This window comes from Etheostoma spectabile, chromosome 22 (genome assembly GCF_008692095.1).
Source record: "Etheostoma spectabile isolate EspeVRDwgs_2016 chromosome 22, UIUC_Espe_1.0, whole genome shotgun sequence".
NCBI lineage: Eukaryota > Metazoa > Chordata > Actinopteri > Perciformes > Percidae > Etheostoma > Etheostoma spectabile.
In genome coordinates, this window is record NC_045754.1 from 15055080 (window position 1) to 15062255 (window position 7176).

At 39.9% G+C, this 7176-nt stretch overlaps 1 protein-coding gene across 2 annotated transcripts in view; it reads left to right on the forward strand.

Annotated features, from left to right (window-relative positions):
- The first annotated feature begins 1571 nt into the window (after positions 1 to 1571).
- Positions 1572 to 7176, forward strand: part of ppp1r16a (protein phosphatase 1, regulatory subunit 16A) — a 17679-nt gene continuing 12074 nt past the window's right edge. Inside the window, exon 1 of one of the 2 annotated variants that reach the window (XM_032503491.1) lies at positions 1572 to 1732. The gene's annotated coding sequence lies outside the window, so the exon portion shown is untranslated. Of the gene's footprint in view, positions 1733 to 4716; positions 4739 to 7176 lie in introns of those variants that run through there. The other variant, XM_032503492.1, reaches the window with a different exon arrangement.

The following is a 7176-nucleotide window of genomic DNA, read 5'->3' on the forward strand; positions in this document are numbered from 1 at the left end:
GCCAGGGTCAGCAGATCACAGGGTCATCACTTTCTATCTGTTTAGCAGCTGATTCTGATGCTGCTTCCTTCGGATTAAGAAACCAGTCAGACAATCCAACGACTTTGTTCAAAAGTGTTGCACTGTGCGGTTGGTTGGCTTTGATATATCATTATTTAATTCTGGGGATAATAAAGGCGCATGTGTTCAGGCTTGTGTTGAGTACATTGTCAACATTTTTAGAAGAGGGCAAACACACCCTGCCAGTTTATTGTGAAAACAGTCGTCAAACCAGATATAGAGTATTATAGCTGACATTAACAAACTCATACGCACGCACACACACCCTTTTCGAATGGCTTGATAAAGGCTAGGGTGCTATTATAAATAATTTTCTGATTTGCTTTAGTGATATAACAATTGCTTGTGTATATTTGCTTTTTAACCAATACATCTAGACGTGCACACATCTCTCCCGTTCTCTACACCCTACACTGGCTCCCGGTGCGTTTTAGAATCGATTTTAAGATTTTATTGTTTTATTGTTATGTTTTCAAGGCCTTAAACGGCCTGGCCCATGAGTATTTGTCTGACATTTTAACCCTGCGTGAGCACAACCGGTCCTTCCGGTTGTCAAATCAACTGGTTGTATAAGTCCCAAAGTCCAGGTATAAACGATGGGGCGATCAGGCTTTTTCGCGGTTGCTGCCTCGAGACTCTGTAACAAGTTACCCTCTGATATTCACACTTTACAGATGCAGCTGTTTTTGGTTCCAAACTCAAAACTTATCTGCTTAGAATGGCTTTTAATACCTAATAGTGGTGTGACAATTCCCTTTCTTATTTCTATATAACCTTTTCTGATTTTACTGTTTTATATATTTCATTCTTTTTATTGTATGATATGTTGTATGATATGTTGTTTTACTCTTGGGTTCTGATGTGAAGCACTTTGGATACCTGTACTGTAAAGTGCTATATAAATAAATGTTGATTGCTAAATGTTAATTGTTGCGGAATGTAGCAGCTAGGCTTTTGACACACTCTAGACAAAGAGACCATGCCTCTTCAATTCATCAGCTCCCTAATAATTTTTTTTTGAATTACTTTTTTTAGCCCTACATGGTTCAGTTCTATTATATCTGATCCTTCAACTCCTTATTCTGCACCAATACCCCTAAGGTCTGGCAACAAAATGTAAGTATGTTTAAGTTCCACAGTCTAGTTTTTTTTTTTTCTTTCAGAAAAAGGGTAATTATGTATTTTCCTGTTTTGGCTCAAACTCTGTGGTACAAACTCACCCTCAGTATCAGATCAGTGGAGTGAGTGTGTACTAACTAATACCCTCTATAGGCAGGTATTTTCCATAATGTAGGCTATAACCATACCCCAACGGTTTCACGTTAATCCTTTTATTTTTGTTTCATTCATGTGTATTTTTTTATTTTTAAAGGTTCAATTTGAATAAAGTGTATTTACTTAGCCTAGGCCCACTTAAAAATCAGTAGACTTAATGGACAAAAAAGCAGCATACATCCATCCCGCAGACCTGTTGCAGCGCCACAGCTTGCAGACTTTGGCGCCCTCTGGTGGAGTGTGTCCTGCGGGAGGAGAGGGCGCAGCTCCGGTTGTTATGGTGAAGCATTTCCCCAGAGGTCTGGCAGGAGCAGGAGCAGGAGCTGGGGACAGCAGCTGATTCAGTTTCACAACCGCAGACTTGCACAGGAGCTACAACTGACAGTCAATTCAACAGGTATGATGTCGCCACATTGTTTTCTATCATTTCACGTCAATATTGTGCACCCTGCTCGGTTCAACTTGTGTCAGTCAAAGTAAATTGTTGAGGCGACGTAACGTTTAATTCACTCAACGCACTCTGGCTGTCGTGTAGCTGAAAAGTAGGCTAACCTGAGGCTAAGGTAACGTTAGCATGACACAACATCAAAGGTAGCCGACTTTATCGCTGCTCAACAAGTGTTCTTACCTTTTTAACAATTAAGAGGCAGACAGGCAACATGCTAGGGTAAACTCGCCGATGTTAACTTTATCTGCACCTGGACGCGATGAATGAAGCCAGGTAGCTAACCGTGAAATGAACTTCCTGTCAGACCACAGGTTGAGTCCGTCGGTGGATCGCTAGGTAGGTTAGCTAATCTGTTGCTCACAGTTAATCCTTCACAGTATGGGACAAGAAGAGCAAACGCTTGTTGTCGCTGTCTTTTTATTTACAGTGTTCGTACCACAGTGTTAAAGTAAAAAGTTACATAGAAAATTCCGATATCTAATCTAGTAGCTATATCACAGCATCGTGATAGGGCAACAAGTGGTACCATCAGGTACAGGATGACATAAATCTACAGGATGACTCTTGTAGTACAAGCTGCTCAGCTAGGTCATTGTAAAATGGGTCCAATGGCACAGTTCAAATAAACAGATTTTAATCAATTATTTAGACAATTATTATCTTCTGTAGGACTGAAACAAATATTTGACAGAAAATGAATCACCAGTTATGTTGATAACGGTGTCATTTATTTATTCAGCAAAAATGCCAGTCATTCTCTCTGGTTATGTGAGGCTTTGCTGTCTTTCTCTGTCAAAATTAAACTCACTCAATTAATTAATTGATTGATCAAGAAAATAGTTAACACATGAATTGATAATTAATTAGTTGCAGCCCTAATCTTCTAAGGAGATATATTGTAAGTAAAGAAATATTGATTTTCTTGTTTTCCCTCTGATAATCACTGCTACTCCCGGACTATTTGACTTGAAACACTGCATCACTGACTTATTAACCTAAATACTTTCGCAGTCATCAATTCTTGTGAAGCCAGTCTTGCTCACAAGTATTTCCATGTGTGATCAAAGTACATCTTTAATAGAATTTCCTTGAATCCTTGTATGGTAAAATCAGGTTTCACAATATAGCTCAAGATTAGCTTGTGTAGACCTGTTAATAGTCTTAATATTTCAACTTTGTACTTAATACTGAACCCTTGTGATCTTGCACTGAATTTAGATCCAAAGTGTGCATCCTCTATTGCGGCAACGGTAGGTTATCTCAACTGAACGAGCACGTTATTCTGTAGGGGGACAAAACCAAGAACTTTGTATCTAACTTGAGTTAATCATTATAAAAATATTTCTTAAATATACTTTTCTTTCTTCCTGATAAGATAATTCCAACAAGTCAAATGACCCAAGCTGTTTTTTTTAAGGTCAAACAAAAACATTTGGCTCTCTGTTACATTCCTCCTCCTGTGCATAAACTCCCCCTCATTTTTCTTTTTTTTACTGAGACATTTCTTTACTATCACTTGTGTATGTTTAAATATGAGAGATTCTGCCTACAGATGTTGTATACTACATCTCATCATGTGGCACTATTTAAATATACTTTATCCCTATTTTCTCTCCACCTCAGTCCCTGCATGACACGACCCTACTTCCTGATTCAAAGCAGTCATTGGAGTAACGTAGACTAGTCTGTCTGTCTCCTCCCCATCCTTCCTCCTCATACTCTCCTCTATCTCCTTCACATTCTTTCCTCCACATCCTCTTGCCCTTTTATTCCATATCCTGTTCTCCAGAAAAAGTAGGGTCTCTTTGGCTAAATATTCTCCAAATCTCCTTTTATATCTCCATTAAACATGCAAACTCTTTTTTTTCCCATGGCCCCTTGCTCTCTCCCTTCTTTGGCTACTCTGTGGCATTACTGAGATTGCTGAGTGATTATATGGAGCAGCTCAAACCATGACACATGACAGGACTTAATGTGCCCACCTCTTCTCAAGTATATCCCCCTCCCATACTCTTTTGCAGTCATTTGCATTCTATTCTTCCCTCGAGGGCTGCAACTAATGTGAGGATTATTTTCTCGATTCAGATTACAGTTTGGTCTCTTCTCTTTATACAATAGTTTTAAGTTGCACATTAACAGAAAAAACCATTCTGAATATTAGGCGGGCAGTTTAGGTCACTCTGCATTGGTTCAGATAGTAGACGGGGTCATTCCAGAATTATCTAGCAGCATTGACTCAGCATTGTTTGTTTCAATCAACGGGAAAGTTCCGCAGGTCACATCAGACAGCACACTGGGCTGGTGGTCGTAAATGACAACAGCTGAGCAATGTTATTTCATGATGGCAATCCATGAATAAAGCAGCACACAGCGCTGTTTGCCTATATCCAGTGTAGCCGGATTCAGGGTGGAGTTTTTGTGTTGCGTTTTGGCATGTTCAAGCACAAGCTTTTACACTTTGCACCACCGTTCTCTTAATACATCCATGGGTAACACCCACTTGATGAATACAAGTTTTTGTGTTTAATACTGGTCTATTCATTCCAGCTGTTGAATGAAAGTATATATTCCTCTGCAGAGGTAGGCAGCCCTTCCTGTTAGGTCATGAGGTGGAAAAAGTCGACAAATGTCAGATTGATGCTGGGACATTTTCCCAAAGACACAACATGTGTAGTTGGCTTTTCTCTGTTTGCATGTGATGCCGTGCCAGAGTTGGTATAATATTAGTGATCTCACCTCGTCTTTTCCCGTCTGTCTGGGCTCTGCCTGACTCAGAGAGTCACAGGGCTCTTACACAGTTTAGCCACCAACAAATTCCCCATTCTGCATTTGTGCAGGGGCTTATTTTGTAAGGGACAAAACTGAGACTGATGAATTGCTAGCTTAGCACACACAAGTTAGACCTTAGGGTACAGACTGTTGATAAGAGCTACATTTGTCAGACAGATGAATTAGGTAAGATCTCAATATCACAATGTTGACACTGTTAATTTCTTTGTATTTTTAATGTTTAATTGTTTTTATTACTTTGACCCAAAGTAAGGATATGTTATTGTTATGTGTGGGTTTACGATATAATATATTGTTTGCTAATAATAACCTTGGATGTATTGTTGCTCTTGTTGGTGATGAAATAGCCATTTTGGCTTCATTTGTAGTCACCGTAAATGTATGTGAGTGTTTATCTGATGAGCAGGTGGCACCTTGTATGGCAGCCTCAGCCACAGTGTGAATGGTTCCTGTACTATGTAAAAGCGCTTTAAGTAGTCGTTAAGACTAGAAAAGCACTATATAAACACATTTATGATTCTGCGGAAGCTCCACACAGAGATTTTGCCATAGTCTACGTAAGGGGCTAGAAGTTCATACTTGTGTGTGTGCGTCCATCTCTTTAAGAGAATAGCAGGGTGTGAAAAGCAGATGCCAGAGTGATGTAATTTAGCTCTGGAGAAAGTAGCGACTCTAGAGTCATAGTGGGAGAAACAAAGTGTTGATAGTCTAGCTAGCTGTCTCAATTAACCATGGAAAGACCTGAGAAGCAGTCAACAACAGTCTTCACAAATCCACCAAATTTAAAATTCCAACACAAAGTAAGCGGAAGGAAACGGGAAGTATGCATCTGGCGGAATTTCCTGCTGCACCGGAGCAAGGCCGGAAGTGGTACATGCTGAGATCCAGGCAACCCATAACTCGTGTTTTCACAGCCTTCTACCCGTGAACGTGGCGTTGAACTGCAGTCAAATCCGTAACTTAATACTCGTGAACTCGTGCCAGATTGTTGTACTCCCAGTTACAGTTTTGACGTCACACATACATAAACAATGTTGACCCCTGTTGATTCTGTACAGACGCCGGTGATTAACCGTGAGAAATGGAAATATATCAACATAAATAGGCAACGTAAAGTAATGCCGCACATTGATCAATCAAAACAATACACATACAATTGTGTACTACTACAGGTTATGTTTATTAAATTCATGCCAAAATATGTCGCCAACTAGAAATCGCTAGTATCAGCTAACGCTAGCTAACGTCAACGGTGGGTAGCCGCTAGCTAGCTTGCGCTAGCTAGAAGGGTTTGTGGTGACTTTGCCTGGACCGCTACTGAGTTGTGAGTCGTGACTTGAAGTCGTAACTTGCGGGCTAAAAACTGTGTCTGGAACGCAGCAATAGACTAGAGGAAATGCGATGCTACCAAGCCACTGCCGAGCGACGTGCGTCACCACAACGTGCAGTCACATTCTTTGAAAGGTGATTGTCAGGCTACGGTAAAGGGTCTGGCGTAGCGTAGGTCCGTGTCTCTATGTACCTGCGCAGCCACGGCGTAGATTTTACACAGAAGCATAAGTCACCCTTGCTACCAGTTTGCAGCTGTAAGTGAGGTAGAGCAGTCAGCAGGCTGACTGAGCCGCTAGTCTGTCAGACCAAGACACAGGCCTTTAACAACCAACACATAATTGTCTAATTGTCAATTTTTTTTTTTAATATTCACGGTTTCTTTGTTTAACCTCCAATTAATTGCATTAGCTATGGTCTTAAGGCGTTTGATTGGTAATTGTGGATTTTGTTTAGATATGCCAAATTGTAATTATATACAGTAACTAGTTATTGGTCGGACTATATCTTTTAATTATTTGAATTGTTAGTTGTTGCCACTTGATCCTATACACTATCATAGCAGCAAAAATGAATATATATATTTTTTTTTAACATTTTATTTTTGAATTTGACTGAAAGACAATACTACTCAAGTTTATTGAGGATTTGTTACTTTCAACCCTATTTGATACTACTTTCATATTTGGATACATAATATTGTGTATAGGGATTATTTTGGTGGTAAAAATTCTGGGTTGCAGTCCATCACTTCTGAGTCAGTGTGTGGTTCATATAGAAGGTGGTAGAGTCCTGTTAAGCTATGTCTAGGGAAAATTATTAATTACTTCCTGCTACAGTGTATAAAAGCAGATGTGTATTTCCCTGATGATGATGGTGATGCCTGGATTGTAAGATTGGTTCAACCTGACAGTTCAACAACAAATAAGTATATTTATTTGGACCTGTGTTCTTGGTGAGATGTGATATGTCTTTCATGTCTGTGTACATGGACTGGCCTGTAAATATCCTACTCTGAGCTTCTGTCTCAGCTCCATTTGCCCGATAACCTGCACTGATTGGCTTTGGCCGAGATTGGAGTTGTCTTACTCGCTCTGCCAAAATGGCTAATCCGGAGATATTGTTCTGTGCCCGAATGTGTTTGTTTTCATGTGAATGTATCATGAGTGGGAGAATGAGAGTAAGTTTGAGTTTTCATGTGTGTATGTCACAGTTGGCCTATATGTAAGCAAGCAGGGGCCGGTCAATCATTTAAATTTTGCACCTCCTTTTTT